Source organism: Ovis aries, chromosome 15, assembly GCF_016772045.2.
Source record: "Ovis aries strain OAR_USU_Benz2616 breed Rambouillet chromosome 15, ARS-UI_Ramb_v3.0, whole genome shotgun sequence".
Taxonomy (NCBI): Eukaryota; Metazoa; Chordata; class Mammalia; order Artiodactyla; family Bovidae; genus Ovis; species Ovis aries.
The window spans coordinates 32,916,676-32,938,287 of record NC_056068.1 but is presented as its reverse complement, the minus strand read 5'-3'; the positions used below and the strand labels follow the sequence as shown (position 1 = coordinate 32,938,287).

Below are 21,612 nucleotides of genomic sequence, written 5' to 3'. Positions count from 1 at the left end.
AGGCCTGGGCCTTACTCTAAGCAATGCAGTCCGTGCCTCCCTGCCCAGCCCCCGCTCGCTAGTGGCGGGTGCAGGCATCTGCGCTGCTCCTCGGCTGGGGGAGTTACCGTTGGGCTCGTAATCTGTGGGTTTCAGTTAGTTAGTTTTCCTCCCTGTTATGTTGCCCTCTGTGCTTCCAAGGCTTGCCACAGACTCGGCAGTGAGAGTGTTTCCTGGTGTTTGGAAACTTCTCTTTTTAAGACTCCCTTCCCGGGACGGAGCTCCATCCCTAGCTCTCTGGTCTCTTTCTGTCTTTTGTATTTTTTCCTACCTCCTTTCGAAGACAATGGGCTGCTTTTCTGGGTGCCTAATGTCCTCTGCCGGCATTCATAAGTTGTTTTGTGGAGTTTTCTCAGCGTTCAAATGTTTTCTTGATGCACTTGTGGGGGAGAAAGTGGTCTCCCCGTCCTACTCCTCCGCCATCTTAGGACCGCCCCCAGTTCTGTGTCTTAATGGTCCTTGCTTCCCCTGTCAATATTTCCAAACAGCCCTGTATATGTCCACTCACCAGTTGCTTAAGCGTGACATCAAGACAGCCTATTTTCAGAATTCCCTGTCTCTGAGTTTCTGGTAATTCCCCCATTTTCTACAGCAGAAGTATTTTACTATCTATCTACCTACCTACCTACCTACCTATGTATCTCAGTTGTGCAGAGGGGAGGGAAAGCACTGTACATCATAGCAGACTTTTCTATAAACATATGCAGTTTCTCACGTTTTTATTTTCTTCTAGAGCAGTGGGTTTTCAAGTGTGGACTCAGACTAACCATTTTAGAGAATTTGCGAGTTTTTGTGTTTTTAACTGATTAATTATATTTATTTATCTTTGGCTGTGCTAGTTACTGCCAGTGGGGCCTCCTCTCTAGTTGTGGTGCACGGGCTTCTCACTGCAGTGGCTTCTCGTTGCAGAGCATGGGCTCTAGGGCACGTAGGCTTCAGTAGTTGTGGCTCTTCAACTCCTGAGTGTGGGCTCAGTAGTTGTGAAGCACGGGCTTAGCTGCCCCCACGGCATGTGGCATCTTCCCAGAACAGGGATGGAACCTATGCTCCTGCATTGGCAGGTGGATTCTTTTTTTAAAAAATAGATTTTATTTATTTATTTTGACATGGACTATTTTAAAAATCTTTATTGAATTTGTTACAACATTGCTTCTATTTGATGTTTTGTTTTTTCGGCCATGAGACATGTGGGATTTTAGCTCCCTGACCAGGGATTGAACCCTCAGCTCCTGTGTATTGGAAGGCGAAGTGTTAACCGCTGGACCAACAGGGAAGTCAGAGCAGGTGGTTCTTTACCACTGAGCCACCAGGGCAGTCCGGGAGTTTCTGTTTTAACAAGACATCTCAGTAATTCTGCTGTACACTAAGGTTTGAGAATAACTACTCTAGAGAAATATTTTATTATGTGATAAAGTGGACCCTACACAAATACAGTCTTCAAAGATTTTAGTTAAAAATTAATGCACTAATTAACTGAAGTTATGACCAACCTAGATAGCATATTAAAAAGCAGAGACATTACTTTGTTGACAAAGGTCCATCTAGTCAAGGCTATGGTTTTTCCAGCAGTCATGTATGGATGTGAGAGTTGGACTGTGAAGAAAGCCGAGTGCCGAAGAATTGATGCTTTTGAACTGCGGTGTTGGAGAAGACTCTTGAGAGTCCCTTGGACTGCAAGGAGATCCAACCAGTCCATTCTGAAGGAGATCAGCCCTGGGATTTCTTTACAAGGACTGATGCTGAAGCTGAAACTCCAATACTTTGGCCACCTCATGCGAAGAGTTTACTCATTGGAAAAGACTCTGATGCTGGGAGGGATTGGGGGCAGGAGGAGAAGGGGACGACAGAGGATGAGATGGCTGGATGGCATCACCGACTCGATGGACATGAGTTTGAGTGAACTCCAGGAGATGGTGATGGACAGGGAGGCCTGGCATGCTGCGATTCATGGGGTCGCAAAGAGTCAGACATGACTGAGCGACTGAACTGAACTGAAGAAGTCCAGTTAACAAACGTCATTCTAATGTCATTTAAAAAGAGTGTGTATGTTGTTGGTGCTGTTTTCATTTTAGGCAAAATGTATGCACTGTTACACATTTTGAAGTCTGTCACTACTATTGGGGTTGGCTGAGGGTTTTTTCCCTTGTCTGCATAATAAACTGACTGGCACATTTAATTAACAAAACCTGTCCTGTGAAAGGTGCAAATACAATTACACACAAATTGACAAGTCAATGCACTAGAATAATGGAGAGATGAATGGAAGCTTGTACATGAATACACTTATAGACTCACCACACACACCAGCATTTCCCAAGCTGCTTCTATAAAGCTTTGCTATGGAAACTGTGTGCCTTGGAATCAACTGGGAAAAACTTAGACATGAAGAACCTCAGGGCTCATCCCAGACCTACTGAATTGGAATCCGTATTTTAAGAATAAATCTAGGTGATCCATAGGCAAATTACAGTTTGAGAAGCTGTGCTCTGAAGGGTTCCTTCGGGACTTCTCTGGTGGTCCAGTGGTTAAGACTCCATGCTTCCACCGCAGGAGGTATGGGTTTGGTCTCTGATCAGGGAACAAAGATCCTGCATGCCATTGCAGCATGGCAAAAAAAAAAAAAAAAAAAAAAAAAAAAAAAGGAGTAGTTTCCTGAAAGATAATGATATGTTTTCTGTAGGTCAAGGGTACCATTGTCAAGTAAGCTTGAGAACACTTGCATTTAACAGGTGGCTTTATGTTTTTAAATAATTTAATTATGTTACTTTTGCTTGTGCTGAGTCCTTGCTGCTGTGCCTGGGCTGTCTCTAGTTGTGGAGAGGGGTGGGGCTGCTCTCCAGCTGTGGCACTTGGGCTGCAGCGGCTTCTCTTGCTGTGGAGTATGGGCTCCAGGTGTGTTGGCTTTAGTAGTTGCAGTATGCGGGTGCAGCAGCTGTGGCACATGGGCATGTGGGATCTTTCCCGACCAGGGATAGAACCTGTGACCCCTGCATTGGTAGGTGGATTTCTATCCCCTGTACCACCATGGAAGTCCCAACAGGTGGCTTTGCATTGCATAGCTCTGATCCAAGAGAGTAGAAGGAATAATGTTGCTCAAATTTAAGGTCATTTTCAGGTCTAAGACTGTAGGTCTCTGACCAAGATAAATATCCTCAGAAACAGGCCCACACTTCTAATTCTGTCTTCATCTTTTATCTGTCCTGAGAGACACTGCAGCATAATTTATTATTTCATCACTCCGTCAATGCACTGGGTGAAACACTGAACAGAGATGATCCCATTTATCTTACAAAGGAACAATCAATACTTCTGTTTTACAGGTATATAAACTGAGACACAGAGATGTGAATTAACTGACTTACAGATTGTAACTGGCTGGGCTGGGATTCAAATCCAGGGAGTCTGGAGTTGCAGTCTGTGGTCTTAACAATTATTCTAATATATGCCTGCGTAGATCTGTGTACTTCAAAACTTGGGACATGTGATAACTTGTGAAGAAAAGTAAATAACAAAAAAATTTAAAGATTTAAAGGCATTTGACTTTTATTTAGTGTTTGTGTGTGTGTGCTTAGTTGCTCAGTCTTGACTCTTTGTGACCCTTTGGACTACAGCCTGCAAGGCTCTTTTGTCCATGGGATTTTTTAGGCAAGAATACTGGAGTGGGTTGCCATTTCCTTCTCCAGGGCATCTTCCCCCCTCAGGGATTTTCCCCACCCGGGGACTGAACTTGTGTCTGCTACGTCTCCTGCGTTGCATGCAGATTCTTTAGCTACTGAGTCACTGGGGAAGTCCTATTTAGTGTATAAACAATAGTTTAAAATGGTATTTAATTTTTGACTAGTTAATAGACTTCACACGGTTCAAGGATCAAAACACAGAAAAGGGCAATTTGATGCAAAGTCTTTCTTTGACTCTTCCCAATTGGCTAGCTCCCCTTTCTGGAAGAAAACAATGTTATCAGGCTCTTCTGTATCATCCCACAAACATTTTAGCAAATGCCTAAATGTGTATGTTTGTATATCTTTTCTCTTACACCATAAATATGTTTTTCACCATTAGTGTGTTTAAGTAACAATATATCTTAAAATACATTCCATATCAATATATAAAGGACTTTCTCATTCTTCTCTGATAGGTACTTAGTATTGTTTGGATACACTTACAATACTGTGTGCGTGTGTGTGTGTTAGTTGCTCAGTTGTATCCGACTGTTTGTGATTCCATGGACTATAGCCCACCAGGCTCCTCTGTCCACGGAATTCTCCAGGCAAGAATATTGGAGTGGGTAGCCATTCCCTTCCCCAGGGGATATTCCTGACCCCAGGACTCAAATCCAGATCTCCTGCAATACAGGCAGATTCTTTACTGTCTGAGTCACCAGACAATACTTTAACAGTTCTATATCGCTGGACTGGTTGAAATATTCTGCTATTTCAAGCCCCACGGTCACATATAATCTTGCATTCTCATCATTTTGCACATTCAGAAATAAGTATGTAGAATAAGTTGTGTTCTCCAGGAGTGTTTTTAGGATTCTGCCATCAATTACATAGTTCTTGCTTCTTGGGTATTAGAGTATGCTCCTTAGTATTCTAGATTTCTTTTGCTACTCTTTCAGTGTAATGTCTAATATTTGTATATTTGAATGCTATTGTGACATATTTCTACTCACAACACTTCTGACACCAAATACATGGGTCCCCCCATACCAACAATCAGTTTTCTAACTCTCCAGACACAACAGAATGCCCAGTGATTTAAATCAATCCTGATACTAACTACCCAGAGTTAATGCAGACCCCAGAAGTTAAAGGCTCAGTCCTGCAAGCCTGCTCCCACTTCAGAGGTCAGCAGCAAGGTGAGCACTTCTCAGAAGTCAGCACTTCCCAGAAGGTCAGCACTTCCCAGGTCTCTTGGTGTTCTGATCAACCAGTTATTCACTAGATGGATCCCCATGACTCCCTCCTCAGATTCAATAATGTGCTGGAATGGCTCACAGAAGTAAGGGGAAAGAGTTTACTATTACCAGCTTATTATAACGGGTGTTATAAAGGACAGCCATGTAGGGCAAGATGAAGGCAAAAAGCTGCACAGGGCAAGGTACAGGGTGTGGGGGGGTTGGAACTTCCATGGGAGCACCACCTCTCCAGCATTTTATGCACTCACCAATCTGGAAGATCCCTGAACCCCATCATTTAGGGATTTTTATGGAGGTTCCTTGACACAGGCATGAGTGATGAAGTCACTGACCATTGGTGATTAACTCAATCTCCATATTCTGTCCTGACTGCCTGAGGTTGGGGCTGAAGTTCCATCTCTAATCATATGGTTGTTTCCTTTGGTAATAGATCTAGGGGACCACCAAGAGTCACCTCATTAGCATAAACTCAGGTATGATTGGGGCTTCCCCAGGGGCTCAAGCAGTAAAGAATCTGCCTAACAAAATCTGCAGGGGTAGCAGAAGCCGTGGGTTCGATCCCTGAGTCGGGAAGATCGCCTGAAAGAGGAAATGGCAACCCACTCCAGTATTCTTGCCTGTGCAATCCCATGGACAGGCAAGCCTGGCAGGCTACAGATCATGGGGTTGCAAAGAGTCAAACATGACTGAGCATTCACATACATGTATGTACAGGTATGATTAAAAGGGGTTTATTATGAATAATAATAGATGCTCCCCACCATCACTCAGGAGACTCCAAGGGTTTTAGAAGTTCTTGTGTTAGGAACCCAGGTAGAGACTAAATAAGTTATTTATTTTATCACAATATTACAGCTATTGATTCCTATATTCTGATTATACATTCATTCATCTTTCTGAATTTTCTTATTTTTGTTATGGTTTTCCAGCTGATTCTTTTGAGCTTTGCAGATATATATCATACTATTTGCAAAAATTCATTTTCTCTCCTCCTTTCCAATATTTATCCTGCTTTCTTTTTATAAATTAGTGTTGCTGGAAATGGGTCAGCAAATGATAGCCTACTGGCTGAATCCAGCTCACCCCTTCTTTTTGCAAAGCTCCCCAGGATCACAACCCCATGTGTTCATTTACATATAATCTATGGCTTTTCCACTACAACTAGGTAGTTTCCACAGGGACAATATGGCCTAAGAAGCCTTAAATATCTATTATCCAGCCCTTCAGAAAAAATTTACCCATCTTTATGTCAGAACAATGTGAAATACTAAATTATAGTTAATAGTGGACATCCTTGTTTTGTTTCTCACTTTAGTGGGAATACTTCTGATGTCTCCTCATTTAAACATGATGCTGTGGTGGTTTTCCAAAATGTATCTGAACAGTTTAGACAGTCTCCCATAGAGGTGGAGTCTTGTCTCCTCTCCTTGAACTTGGATGGGCCTTTATGGCTGCCTCAGGGAACATAATTCAAATTGACTTAGGGAACATAAACAAATTGACTCCATTGGTTTTCCCAGCAAGGTTTCCCAGAAAAGGCCATGCGTGTTTCTGTCTCCTGGGACACTTGCTTTGGGCACGTTCAGCTGCCATTTAAAAAAATCTATCTCCAACAACTATTGTATATTAATGCATATATGTGGAATCTAGAAAAATGGTATCACTGATCTTATTTGCAAAGAAGAAATAGAGACACAGAAGTACAGATCAAACGTATGGACACACCAAGGGGGAAAGAGGGTGGTGGAATGAATTGAGAGATTGTGATTGACACTGTTGATGTGCTGTGTCCTGGTGCTGTGCTAAGTCGCTTTGGTCCTGTCCAACTCTGTGCAACCGTATGAACTGTAGCCCACCAGGCTCCTCTGTTCCTGGGATTCTCCAGGCAAGAATACTGGAGTGGGTCGCCATGCCCTCCAGGGGATCTTCCCCACCCAGGGATCGAACCCTGCTTTGCAGATAGATTCTTTACCACCTGAGGCACCAGAGAAGCCCTATACTACTGATCCTATGCATAAACTAGATAACTAATGAGAACCTACGGTACAGCACAGGGACCACCACTCAGTGCTCTGTGGTGACCTAAACAAGAAGGAAATCCAAAAACGAGGGGCTATATACACATACATAGCTGATTTCACCTTGCTGTACAGTAGAAACTAACAACATTGTAAAGCAACTATACTCCAATAAAAAAAATTCAAAAAAATCTAGCTCCTCTGAGTTCTCTACGTGAGGTCTCACACTGAGAGAGATGCCTGCTGGGTCCTACCTGTTTGATTCTCTGCAGGCTGAGCACCAGGCTTGGGAGTGGAGATGCTCTGTTGAAGGCCCAGCCTCAGGCAAGTTTGAGGGTATTCCTAACAAACTCAGGCAGGAACTGCCTCTCTGAGCCCAGCAGACCCTGATTTGTGAGCAAAATAAATGCTATTGTGTGAAAGCCACTGATTCTGAATGGCTTGTGTGTGTGGTCAGTTGCTCAGTCGTGTCTAACTTTGTGGCCCCACAGACTGTAGACTGCCAGGCTCCTCTGCCCGTAGAATTATGCAGGCAAGAATACCGGAGTGGGTTGCCATTTCTTGCTCCAGGGACTCTTCCCCATGGAGGGATCCAACCCGCATCTCCCGTGTCTCTTGCATTGGCACGTAGATTCTTTACCAGTAGCATGACCTGGGAGGCCCATGGCTTGCTACGAAGCAACAGATAACTGGACACTGGCTTTTCAGTAAAGTTACACATACCTTTATTATGTTAAGGAAAACTGCATCTGTTTCTAATGAGTTTTTTAAAATAAAAAAATATTTTACGTTAACTAAGGGCTTTTTGAGTCTTCCCTGGTGGCTCAGATGGTAAAGCTTCTGCCTGCAATGCGGGAGACCCAGGTTTGATCCCTGGGTTGGGAAGATCTCCTGGAGAAGGAAACGGCAACCCACTCCAGTACTCTTGCCTGGAGAATCCCACGGGCGGAGGAGCCTGGTAGGCTACAGTCCATGGGGTCGCAAAGAGTCGGACAAGACTGAGCGACTTCACTTCAAGGGCTTTTTAACAACTATGAAAATGTCTGATTCTTCTCTGTAGATACATTGTAATGATAAACTGTATTAGTAATACTAACCTATTCTTGCATTCCTGAAATACGACCTTCTTGGTCATAATATTGTATGAAGCTGAGTTCTGTTTGATAAAATTTTATTTAAGGTTATTTGCATTGGTACTTATAAGTGAACTCATACTGTGGTCTTTTTGTGCTGTTTTTACTAGATTTTGGTTTCAGTAGGAGTGGACATAAGTTTTAAGGGACCAGAAGCTTACACAGTTTGGGATGCATGCTGAGAAAAAGAACAGAGAGGATGAATATAAAGTGGGAGCCAGGGCTTTGGGAGGAGCTGTGATTACAGCTGGTGACTGCAGCCATGAAATTAAAAGACGCTTATTCCTTGGAAGGAAAGTTATGACCAACCTAGATAGCATATTCAAAAGCAGAGACATTACTTGGCCAACAAAGGTCCGTCTAGACAAGGCTATGGTTTTTCCAGTGGTCGTGTATGGATGTGAGAGTTGGACTGTGAAGAAAGCTGAGCGCCAAAGAATTGATGCCTTTGAACTGTGGTGTTGGAGAAGACTCTTGAGAGGCCCTTGGACTGCAAGGAGATCCAACCAGTCCATTCTAAAGGAGATCAGTCCTGGGTGTTCACTGGAAGGAATGATGCTAAAGCTGAAACTCCAGTACTTTGGCCACCTCATGTGAAGAGTTGACTCACTGGAAAAGACCCTGATGCTGGGAGGGATTGGGGGCAGGAGGAAAAGGGGACGACAGAGGATGAGATGGCTGGATGGCATCACCGACTCGATAGACATGAATTTGAGTGAACTCCGGGAGTTGGTGATGGACAGGGAGGCCTGGTGTGCGGCGATTCATGGGGTCACAAAGAGTTGGACCCGAGTGAGCGACTGAACTGAACTAAACTCAGCTTTGTTTTATATCTGTTGCCAGGTGTCAGTGTTATTCTTCACAAAAATTTTTGGAAGCATGTCTTATTTTTCTCTGGGCTGTAGCAGTATAAATAATTTTTTAAATAAGAAAAATAAAACATATCACTTAATATCATCACTGTATAAAACAATTTTTTTACATCCTATTATAGTTCTTGTCTTTACAGAGGCATTTTTAAAAATAGTTCATTCATTTTTCCATTACCTGTTAAATAAATGCTTACCCTGTCAAGGAGATTTTAGGACTTCCTAATGGTCCAGTGGCTAAGACTTTGCACTCCTAATGCAAGGAGCTTGGCAATCCCTAGTCAGGGAACTAGATTTCCACATGCCTGCACCTAAGAGTTTGCATGCTACAACTAAGACCTCATGCAGCCAAATAAATATATATTAAAAAAAAGAGATGTTATACTAGCGGCCATGGGCTTAAAGGGTCCCAAGAGAATACCTACTTCCCAAGGCAGAGGCAACGACCGAAAAATACGCAGACATTTAAAACACAGTGGAAAAACTTCAAGGATTAGTACCTTCACTAACTAAGGCCGTTTTAACACCTGCAGGTCCACAAAGCAACCCGTATCCACAACAATCACTCGTCTACTTCAGTTGTTTTCAAGGACCATCAAGTCAGCTGCGTTCAACTCAAATTGAGCCGGTTCAGACTGGATAGGACCAGGGACCCTCCAACTGGGCATGCGCGGCGTCCTTTTGCCGGCGGGGTGCGGAAAACTCCACTCATAGAACGTGCAGAGGCCTCTGGTTTAGCTGTGCCTGCGCAGGACGAGAATCACGGTCTCCTCCCCATCACTTTACCCCCGAGCTCCTGCCGCCTTGCACCCTGCTGCTTTATTCCTTGTCTCAGAACTACCCCAGTCCTTTGCCTTCAGGAGGTGAATTTCAAATTTGTTCTCCTGCTTCTTCGCTTGGCTGTCTTGCAAATAAACCGTCTTTGGGGCAGACATCGGCATCTCAGCCTTTTGGCTTAGTGTGCGTACGGCGAAACGAAACCGATTCGGTAACTGACCAAGAGCTCTTACAGGAGAGTGGAAGGTACCATGGAGATATGTCGGTTTGCGCCTTACTCAGCCTAGGGGAGGAGTTGGAGGTGAGAAAGCCTTCAGAGAAGGCTTCCCAGAGGGGCCAACATCCAAGTTAGATTGGGATGGAGAAGTACTTCCTTATTTTGCTTTTTCTTCTGAGCTAAAGGTCATAGTGGACCCTGACACTGCGTGTGTGTGTTAGTCGCACTCTATGACCCCATGGACTGTAGCATGCTAGGCTTCTCTGTCCATGGAATTTTCCAGGCAAGAATACAGGGCTAGGTTGCCGTTCCCTTCTCCAGGGCATCTTCCTGACCCAGGGATCAACCCGAGCCTCCTGCATCGCAGGCAGATTCTTTACTGTCTGAGCCATCAAGGAAGCCCTGACACTTTAGTGATACTGAAAGTCCTCCCAGAAGACTTGGTTGGTTGGTTGGTTGGCTGGCTGGCTGATAGGAAACCTAGGAAAGTCTCACTGGGCTGTGAGCCGAGCTCAGGGGCAGGTGGTCAGACAACCGGTCTGCTCAGTGTCTTGGTCAGGCTGACTTCCCAGGGGACCAAACCTCTGAGGCAGAGTCAGAAATGTGCAGCTTCCCCGGGGAGCACAGTGGATGTTGCAGCCAGGTCTGAAGGCCAGGTATTTCCACCACAGGCCTGCTGCTTCCTCCACAGTTTTAAGGGCTGATATTTTGTTTCAGACACAAGGTTCAGTAGCGGTTGGTCTGAGGAATAATTTTACCTGGCCAAATCCTTTAAAATATTGTTGAGCATCGTCACTGAATACTTTGTTTCCTAGGGCTCCTCTTGGTTGCTTTATTGTCTTGGGATACCTTACACCCACCTCTGACACACAGGGAGGTTGGAAACTGTGATATGAAGCTGAGGATTCTGAGCACAGGAGCCCCCTCTATGCCACTTGGTAAGTCTGTTTACTCTTATGCAGTGTTACACATGATTACAGGGTGATTGTGAAGATAAAATGAGAACGCTTTAGTGAGAGTCTTATAAATTGTATCAGTATGCTAATATAATGTGTAAGTCTTATACATTATACAATGTATTACTGTTGCTATTGTTTAGTCCTGTATTCACTCTTTTGCAACCCCATGGACTGTAAGGCTCCTCTGTCAGTGAGATTTCAAAAGCATAATTCTTTTTGAGTATTCCTGCTGGAGTGGGTTGCCACTTCCTTCCCCAGGGGATCTTCCAAACTCAGGGATGGAACCCACTTCTCCTGCATTGGCAGGTGGAGTCTTGACCACTGAGCCATGTAGCCTCTGTTCTGAGGGTTTAGAGATTCTTGTCTTCAGTTCAGTCGCTCAGTCATGTCTGACTTTTTGTGGCCCCATGGACTGCCGCACGACAGGCCTTCCTGTCCAACACCAACTCCCAGAGTTTACTCAAACTCATGTCCATTGAGTTGGTGATGCCATTCAACCATCTCATCCTCTGTCATCCCCTTCTCTTCCCACCTTCAATCTTTCAATGAGTCTTTTCAAATGAGTCAGTTCTCCGCATCAAGTGGCTAAAGTATTGGAGTTTCAGCTTCAACATCAGTCCTTCCAATGAATATTCAGGACTGATTTCCTTTAGGATGGACTGGTTGGATCTCCTTACAGTCCAAGGGACTCTCAAGAGTCTTGTCCAGCACCACAATTCAAAAGCATCAATTCTTTGGTGCTCAGCTTTCTTTATAGTCCAACTCTCACATCCATATATGACTACTGGAAAAACCATAGCTTTGACTAGATGGACCTTTGTTGGCAAAGTAATGTCTCTGCTTTTTAATATGCTGTCTGGATTGGTCTTAACTTTTCTTCCAATGAGTAAGTGTCTTTTAATTTCATGGCTGCAGTCACCAACTGCAGTGATTTTGGAGCCCCCAAAAGTAAAGTCTGCCACTGTTTCCACATCTGTTTGTCATGAAGTGATGGGACCAGATGCTATGATCTTAGTTTTCTGAATGTTGAGTTTTAAGCCAACTTTTTCACTCTCCTCTTTCACTTTCATCAAGAGGCTCTTTAGTCTTTGCTTTCTGCTATAAGGGTGGTGTTATCTGCGTATCTGAGGTTATTGACGTTTTTCCTGGCAATCTTGATTCCAGCTTGTGCTTCATCCAGCCCAGTGTTTCTCATGTTGTAGTCTTAGAGATTAGAGAAGTGAGGCTTGATGGCTTGGAAATGTTTGGAAAGCCATCCAAACAAAATGATTCCAAGCTTATGGGGACACACAGAGTTCTACCAATTGGCCAAAGTAGAGGAGTCTCAGGTAATTTCTAGCTGAGCTCGCAAACACGCTGGGAATGGACTAAAACACGTTTCAAGATGGCAGCACTTCTCACTATACCTTGGACAAGCACATATTTTGTATTTTAGCAGATTTTCCTAGTGGGACTCCAAGAAGTCGGCTGCTTCTCACTCACGTTCAAGACAGCAGAAGCCACAACAGGTGTTACGTGGAAGGCATGGAGAACTAGATAATCACCTGGTATGGATGGACTAATGCTGAGGTAGAGTTGGTCATCACCCTGGCCGCATAATGTCTGTGGATGGTCTGGGAACTTTGCATTCCCAGTTTCCCCTGGATTGGTTTCCAGAATTTAACTGGCATCAAAATGGCCCCAGCTATAATCCCTCATATCTGCAAAGCACTTAAAAGTTACTGAACACTCAGGTGTGCATTATCCACACAGTCATGGTGGTACCAGGTGAGATAGATGAGACAGGCGTTTTTTATACCCAGTGAGTAAACCACAGCTAAGCATTTGCCTGAGGAAAATAATGACTTTATGCCAGGCACTGCACCAGGCCCTGAGGATGCATTGCATTATTTCTTCCTCAATAATTCCATGAGACAGGAATTTAATCATGGTCTGACAATTGGGAAACTAAAATTGCGAAGAGATTAAGGGAGCCAAAGAAAGTTGCACAGCTGTCTCCAGCAAGTGGCAGATCAGTGGTTGGAATGGAGGTCCGTCTTCTGACTCGAAGTCCTGTGTTATTTCCACCTTCCTCCTTTTATTAAAAAAAAAAAAAAAAAAGAGGAACTCTGTTTTACCTCCAATTGTTTCCAAATGGAAGCATATGTTTGGGCTGGTTGTTGAGTCTGAGATAAATAGCTCCTTTTAGACTGTTGAGACAGCCAAATGCTTTCAATATGCTCCCAAGGTCAGTGATTGGATCTGAATAGAAGCCAGATGTCCTGGATTCCAGAGCTATTTCCTCGTGGTCCAGTATTCCCTCACCCCCAACCCTCCATGAAACAGAGGAAGGGAAGGGGAGGCCAGACTGCTCCCATTTTTCACATAGTTCTTTCTGGAAGGAGGAGGTCAGGGAGCCATCGAGGTTACAGTTAGGCTGGAGCAGGCCGTGGGCTTGGGATGCAGACTGGATGAGAACCAGCCGGGAAGAATGTGCGATCGCTTGCTCCAGGCCCGTCGCACGCCTCTGCCGCCTGACCTTTCTGTCCTCCTCCATCGCTGACAGCCGGGGCTCAGCTCCCCGTGAGGAGGAAGTGCCCCGCAGTTGGGCTGCTGATTACAAAAACAGAACCATCATAACACTTGTCAGCTCTGCTTCCTCCATGTGCTTTGGCAGATTTTTTTTTTTTTTTTTTTTTTTACCAATTTCTTGTTTTATAACTGTTTGTCAGACTGAGGAGGCTTTGAAGTTCTTTACAGATCTGACTTTTATCAGAGCATGTGGGAGTTGGGGGGTGGAAAACAGGGTGGATGGGACCCATCAAAATATTCTATTCCACACCCAGCTCACTCGCCCCCCTCTCTCTGTCTGAAAAGGTTTTTGACATGGTGTTTCTATACGTGGCCTGCCTTCCGGATGAGAGAGTGACATCTATTGTCGTAATATAGGGAGGAAATTATGATTACTTAATGATAGCGTGTCGCAGCTTGTCGCTTCTTTATTTTCCTCTTAAATACTTGCTGTCACAGCACCACACAATTGGCCTTCAATCCTGGGGCTGGTGGGACCTTGTGTGGTACAGGGTGGTGGAAGCATGACTTACGGGGGGAGCTGGGGGAGGTAAGAGAGAACACACAGGTGTTTCTGCTACCTAGATTCTGACGTGAGCATCCTGCCTTGACCTCCACTTGGCCAGCTTATGCACGTCAGGTGCCCCCTTTGTCCCCCAGATTCTAACCATCTTTTCTTGTCTGGTTGGTTCTTGGGATGTGGTCAGCATCGTTCATGGAGACAGTCAGTGAAGGGGGATGGGCCAGGTCTCAGCTGGTTGGGGTCACCCGTGACTTAGCTCTCTGGTGACAATAAAAATCACTTCAATCCCTCTTAATAATCTGATGTGATTCTCTTTGGTTGAAACAATGAGACACTTATTTCGACATGCTACATATTCCCCAATCTGGCCCAAATCTACCAAAACCCACCTCTCAACCACCTCCTATTCTCTGCCCCAGTTGTGTACCTTTCTTTGTTTCCTGAAAAATCAAGTTGAATCAAGGAACATTCCAAAGCTAGGAAAAAGCCAGAAAACACAGACTCTTGTGTCTCCATCATGTAAATACATGGGCAAATGTAAAATATGTACTACTGTCAAAAGAAAGTTGAAAAAAGTCTGTATAGTGAAATATTCTTTGTGAAGGCACCAGAAGTCTGTTCTGTCTCCACCTTTTGAGCTGCTTTTATTCCTTATAACCCAGTTCAAATACTACCCCCATCCCAGTTTCCAGATCAGCAGGGTGGTTGCCCCTCCCTCATGACTTCCAGCTGCTCATTTATAAGGTTTCCATTGCATGTTCCTACTCCTTGAATTATAGTTTCCGTTTTCATGTTGGGATCGCTCAGTAAATGGGGAACTCTTTAAGGCCTGGGCTGCATTCTTTTTTGTACACTCGGGGCCTACACTCATGGTAAGAGTCTTACCAGAAGTCTAGTGAGACTGAAATATTATTATATGACATGAGCATGACCTGACTATCAGTAGAGAATGATTTCAGAAAGAGTTCTGATTTTAATAGCAGCAGCTCTTTAACTGTTTACAAAATGCTTTCAAATGCATCCATTCCACTTCATTATAACTCGTTAAAGTATGTCATGCGGGCATATTCCCATTTATTGAACAAGGAAACCAATTCAGAGAGGTTAAAGGACCTGTTTGTCGTCACACAGCTTGTAGGTGATGGGGCTGACTCTCCAGCTTTAAAGGTCATGTTCTTTTTTTGTTGCTTTTAGATTTTTCTTCCAGTTTTATTGATACAGTTGACACAGCAGTGTATATGTTTAAGGTGTACAGTATAATGATTTTACCTACATGCATCATGAGATGATGACCACAGATTTAATGAACGTCCATCATCTCATATAGGCACAAAATTAATTAAATGGAAGAAAATATTTTTCATTTTGATGAGAATTCTTAGAATTTACTCTTTTAACTACTTTCATATGTGACATACGTGTGTACTCAGTTGTGTTCAACTCTTTGCAAACCCACGGACTGTTATCAGGCAGGTTCCTCTGTCCATGGGATTTTCCAGGCAAGAATACTAGGGTGTGTTGCCATGCTCTTCTCCAGGAAATCTTCTTGACCCAAAGATCAAACCCTCATCTCCTGTGTCTCCTGCATTGGCAGGCAGATTCTTTACTATTGTACCACCTGGACACAACAGTGTAAATAATTTATTATTTTGTGTATTACATCCCTAGTACTTACTTATAACTAGAAATCTTTACCTTTTGACATAAAAGATCATGCTCTTTTATTATGACTTTTGACATTGGAGTAACTCCAGTCAGTCGTTCCATCCCCCCTCTTTTCTTCCCCCTCATTCTTTCTCTTTATTCAGTCACTTGTGTATCTGTACAGCGTCTGTACACACTGTGTTAGTCTCTGGGGATAAAATAACAAGCCAGACTATTCCTAGTTGTGGCACCTACAGAGGTACCAGTCATTTGGAGAACTTGAAATCCTTCTAAACAATACACAGCATGCAGGCTGGTGAATGTTTGGTAACCCCTTGCAAGACTGTTATGCCAGAATGATGATAGTAGGATAAGAAGCTTCCCAGTGCTTTGCAGAGTCCTGAGTACTCTGAGATTTTTCTAAAGCTAATTGAAGGGGTGGGGGTTTAATTCACTTTTATTTTTTTCTTTAGCTCTTAAGCACTCTTTCCCCTGGTAGTGAATTGCTTAATGGTGGGTGCTTTGATGCTGGCAGGTACTTTTAGTGGAATATGACGGCCGTTACCCTCTCTTACAACCTGCACTGTTGTGTGGGCTGAAACCAATTAGACCTAAATTAATTAGCAAGAAAATGATGGGCCCACTTGCTGAGCCATTCACAGTACCATGTGAAGAAAGAGGAACAGTGTTTGAAGGATGCTGTGTGCTTCTGCTCAACCCTAATGATTGAAGTGGTTCCAAATATGGAAGTAGATTTAAGGCGTTTCTGGATTAAGTGGTCCACTTCTTTTAACCCATGGAAGTCCTTTATTGAAAGGCGAGTTAGGAAACTATTAAGAACTCCTTATGAGTCCTAGGACTTTTGATATGCTTTGAGATGAACTTAGAAAATATGGAATCATTATGTGATTAAACTTTGTAAGACCCAAAGCAGATGAGGAAATGGTTGGCAGAAAAATAAACAAGGACCAATGTCCTAAAGCACAGTGTGAGCTACAGGTGAGAAAGCTTTCTTCTGAAGGACAGACTCAGTTTCCCCGGTTCTTGGTTTCTTTATAATCTTCTTCGCTGGTACCTCTTCCATTGCCTGCTCCTTAAATTAGAGCATTCCTAGGGCTACAGTCTCAGCTAATGGCTCCCCCAGGACCATCTCTTCTCCCCTAATGGTAAACACCACCACTGTGTGGACTCCCTCCAAGGCTAGACTGCTATCCAGTTGCTCTTCTGAATTCCAGTTGCCCACACTTCTTCTCCTGGCTGTCTCACTAGTATGTCAAACAATTATTTCTAGAACCTAACTTCTTCTTCCTTCTTCTGGCCAGCCAGCTGTTCATGCAAGCTGGAAACCTGAGATTCATTCTGTCCCCCTTCCACTCCCTCATTCCCCTCATCCAGGATATTGAGGAGCTCCATTCATATCTTTGTACATACTTCTTTCCAACCCTTGTTCAGACCAGGTTCCTGCTCACTGCACCTAGGCTTATTCTTCTGGTCTCCCTTGATGTCTCTCAGTCCTCAGTCATCCCTTAAATGGCAGTTTTTCCTAGACTTTTGCTGCCAGGATTCTTCTCTTTGAACATTATATTGTGCCAGAGTGACTTCACCCATTTCAAGGTATTGACTACCGTTTTTCCGCTCAAAGCTCCCAAATGTATGTTTCCAATTGCAGATTCTCTCCTGAGCTCCAGATCTACATAACCAGTGACAAGCCAGGGCACGTCCCCATGGATATTCCATAGGTGTCTCAAACTCAATGTGTCCTTAAGCAAGTTCATTCATTTCCTCCCTAAACCTGCTCTCCTCCTGGGAACAGCATCCCTATCTAGTCAGTCATACAAGCTAGAATTCTAACTGTCATTGTTGACTCCTAATTGTCTTTTATTTCCTTTATATGGTTATCCTGGTTTCCAAGTACAGTTGCGTCTAGAGTTTAAGACACTCCAATCTGTCTACTTTTTTTTCCCATTGCTACCATTTTAGTAGAGGGCACCACCATCTCTGCCCTGAATTACTCTAAAAGTGTCTTTCATGAAGATCTTGCACATGTATCATTTTGCAGTCTGTATGCCACATGGCCAGACTGAGTTTTCTGAATGCTGATTGGATAATACCACGCTCTGATTTTAAAATGTTCATAGTTCTACAAAAGTCCGAGGGTGAAGTCTAACAGCTTACTTTGGGTTTGCAAAACTCTTTTAAGATTTGGCCTCCTAATGAGCTGGTCTCGTTGTTGTCTGCAGTCTTGGCACTCCATGTTCTTGCTGTATGGAAATTATTGCTTTTCCAAATATGCAGTGTTTCCAGTCATCTCTGGTTGTCTTTGGGCCCTGGTGGCTCAGATGGTAAAGAACCTGCCTGCAGTGCAGGAGACCTGGGTTCGATCCCTGGGTGGGGAAGATTCCCTGGAGGAGGGTGTGGCAACCCACTCCAGTATTCTTGCCTGGAGGATCACCATGGACAGCAGAGCCTGGCGGGCTCCAGTCCATGGGGTCGCAAAGTGTCAGACATGACTGAGCGACTAAGGACAGCACACAGCACTGGTTGCAGACACTGTCAATGCCTGTTTATCTTTAAGACTTAGATGACACTTCCTGGCACATCAAGAAGCCTTCCTGTAGTTACATCTAATATAAATGCCTGTTTTCTCATCTGTCTTCCTCGCTAGACTGAAAGCTCTTTGAGTGCAAGGACTTTGTCTTTTTCATTGCTATGCCCTATAGGTGGAGGTTTCTTCTCTATGGAAAGAGAAGAAATGATATGTTGATAGTTGAGGATTTTGAATTTGAATGATGTCCTCTTACACGTTCTTCTCTTAGCCTCAGCTAGTGTGCCCTCCATCTGTTCCAGGATGATTCTTCTCAAATACAAATAGGACCGTGCTTCTTCCCTTAAATCTTTCAGCAGCTTCCCACTGCTAGGAAGAAGAGATGGGCAATGCTCTTTCTTATGAGCCCCTGTTGTTTTTGCTACACAGTTTGCATTAACTCAGCTTTCATCAGAATTAATTTCTCCTCCATCTCAAACTCTAGGACTGGAGTGAAGTTGACTTCATTCTAGCCATCAGGGTAAAACATGTGATCCAGGCCTAAGACAACTATAATGAAACATCCTTTGTACCTGGTGACTGGTTTGGGAATGGACATGTTAATCAATTTGGGTAGCATTTTTGGCAAAGGTACTCTTCTCAGATCTTGCTATCACATGAAGCCCAGGACTGAGGCTACAATGATGGAAGATAAAGCCTGTATATGGAGAAAACTCAAGCCCTGATTATTTAATCCTTGAGCCCAGTGATATCTGAAGACTGCCTTATCCTGTGACTTTAGCGTGTATAGGCCAGTATGTTTCCTTGCTTGTTTAAGCCAGAATAAGCCACATTTGTTACTTCATTTATTCATGAAGTGAGTAATCACCGAGTTCTCCAGTTGTTTTATGGAGATGCTAGGGATACAGCCTTGAGTAGTAGACAGATAGACAAAGTGTTTTTAAGGGGATATCACAAGATGAATGAATGCCATAACTTTCATTATCTATTTCCTGCCTGCTTCTCCAACTGAAGATTAATTCAGTCCTGACCATGGTACATCTGAAGTTCTGTGTTCCTTATCAAAGTTTTCCTCTGTCTCTGAAATCATTGACTTTAACATCCTATTGCTTAACCAGTCTTTTATCCTTATTCCTCTTGGCACTGCCACCCCTCCCCCCATCAAACCCTCCAGTCTTTACACAAAATTTATTTATATATTTGGCTGCACTGGGTCTTAGTTGCAACATGCAGGATCTAGTTCTCTGACCAGGGATTGAACCCAGGGCTCCCTGCATTGGGAGCACAGACTCTTAGCCTCTGGACCACCAGGGAAGTCCTGACCTGCAGTCTTTTATCTCTTTTAGCCACTTCATCACACACCCATTACTATCCTGGCTGTGTTTCTGTTCAAGACCAGCCTAGTTATGTAGGACATCACTTTCAATTACCCAAGTTCCTTTGCCATGTTAGTTTCTCTCTGCCCTGCCCTTGGGAAGCCTCAGTGCTGTGTCAGCATTCCCAGCCACATCTACAGCTCCTATGCCTTCTTTTCAGAGCACAACTGTGGAAAACAGAGACTCATGGAGATCAGTGCCACTGTGTATTCTGTATATTAATGATCTCCAGACTCCACTGGCTCTTCATTGTTGCCTGGAATCTTTCTGTGTCTCTAGTCAACAATTTTCTGTATTCCTTCTAGCTACAGTTTCAGTTCTTCACTTTCCTACACGAGACCTCTACATAACCATCTAACTTTAACCCTAACTTATTACTTGTTTAGGAAAGACATTGAACTTGCCATGTGGTGGTCACCAAGCTGGGTATTACAGTCACACTGAATGAGGTGGACAGTGATTTCAGGTGTGGTGAGTGTTACAAGAGGGAAGGCAGTGACACGGTGCCGAGGTGGCACTTACCCTAGAGACATAAAATTTTGGGAGGGAGGCTAAGAAGACTTCACAGGGAAGTGACATTTAATGGCAAAGGGATCAGTCTGCAGGAGCAGCTCATGGGAAGTCCCCATGGTGACCTACTGTCGCTTTAGTCGTGTCTGACTCTCTGCGATCCTGTGGACTGTAGTCTACTGTAGGCTCCTCTGTCCGTGGGATTTTCTAGGCAAGAATACTGGAGTGGGTTGCCATTTCCTCTTCCAGGGGATCTTCCAACCCAGGGATCACACCCGAGTCTCCTGTCTCTCCTGAGTTAGCAGGCAGGTTCTTTACTGCTAATGCCACCTGGGAAGCCCCTCCTTGAGATGAGGACTTGGTCAAAAGCCCATTATGGATGGAATGTAGAAGTCAAGGGGAATGTGGCAGAGATGGAGAAGGCCACTCCTTCATTCCGTTACTGATTGCAGTTTTCATTCAAACATCTATTGCAAGCTCACAATGTACCTGTCACCCTTTTCCATTCCAGGGATCTGAGAGTTATAGTGGATGCTGTCAAGAGTTATAGTGGATGCTCCTGTTCCCTTGAACCTACTGTTTCTAAGACCCTCTGTCCTAACTTCTGCTTTCCTTTGTTGTATGTGGTGTTTTACCCCAGGGCTCTCTCTGGCTGCTGGAGCAATTCTACCAAACATCTAGAAGTGTTGGGAAATTAAAGCCCTTCTTCCCCAGCCCCCAGCATTCCTCCTGTAGTGACCTAGCAGTGGTTCCCAACCTTTTTTGCACTGGGGATTAGTTTCATGAAGGACAGTTTTTCCACGAATGGGTTGGGGAGGATGGTTTGGGATGATTCAAGTGCATTACATTTATTATGCACTTTATGTCTATTATTATTGCATCAGCTCCACCTCAGATCATCAGGCATTAGATCCTGGAGGTTGGGGACCCCTAGGTGTAGGAGATAGATAGATCATGGAAATCCCAACCCTTTCTCCCACGTGGGAAAGCTCTGTGTCTTCCACACTGGCTGACAAACATTCCAGGTGAAATTACACACCAGTTGCTCACCGTGGTAACTGGTCTGAACACCCATTCCTTATTGTCTTCCTTTCCTGATGTTTCCTTGAATCACCTCCCAAATTAACTCCTTGCATTCACATCCCAGTTTCAGAATCTAGCCTTGAGAAATCCAAATGAAGACAGTGGGGAACAAAATAGATAGGCTTCCTGCCTTCGTGACACTGCTATTCTGTCAACAAATACAGACAAAGGAGACAAAAGCAAGGTATTTTTAGCTGGAACTAATGTGATGAATACAGTAAAACAGGCTGGTAGACTAGAAAGTGACTAGTGCGGCAGGAAGACAGGCAGAAGGGTGGGCCACATAGGTTGGGTGTTCAGGGCAGACGAGGTGGGTGAGGCTCTGCGTTCTTCTCGTCACTTTTTCCTGCATGCCAGTTCTGTGCCAGGTCTTCCTTCTTGAAGCTGTCCTCATGCTGTGGCTACTCATCTCCTGTGCTTTTCTTTCATCCTTTCTCGTGATGACTGTGAA

General features: G+C 44.0%; 1 long non-coding RNA gene across 2 annotated transcripts in view; it reads left to right on the top strand.

Moving 5' to 3' along the window:
* The first annotated feature begins 9,643 nt into the window (after positions 1 to 9,643).
* The window catches only part of LOC121816640 (uncharacterized), a 120,602-nt gene continuing 108,633 nt past the window's right edge, over positions 9,644 to 21,612 (top strand). Inside the window, exons 1-3 of one of the 2 annotated variants that reach the window (XR_006056292.2) lie at positions 9,644 to 10,055; positions 10,787 to 10,909; positions 12,366 to 12,499. This is a non-coding gene — a long non-coding RNA (uncharacterized LOC121816640). Of the gene's footprint in view, positions 10,056 to 10,786; positions 10,910 to 12,365; positions 13,617 to 21,612 lie in introns of those variants that run through there. The other variant, XR_006056293.2, reaches the window with a different exon arrangement.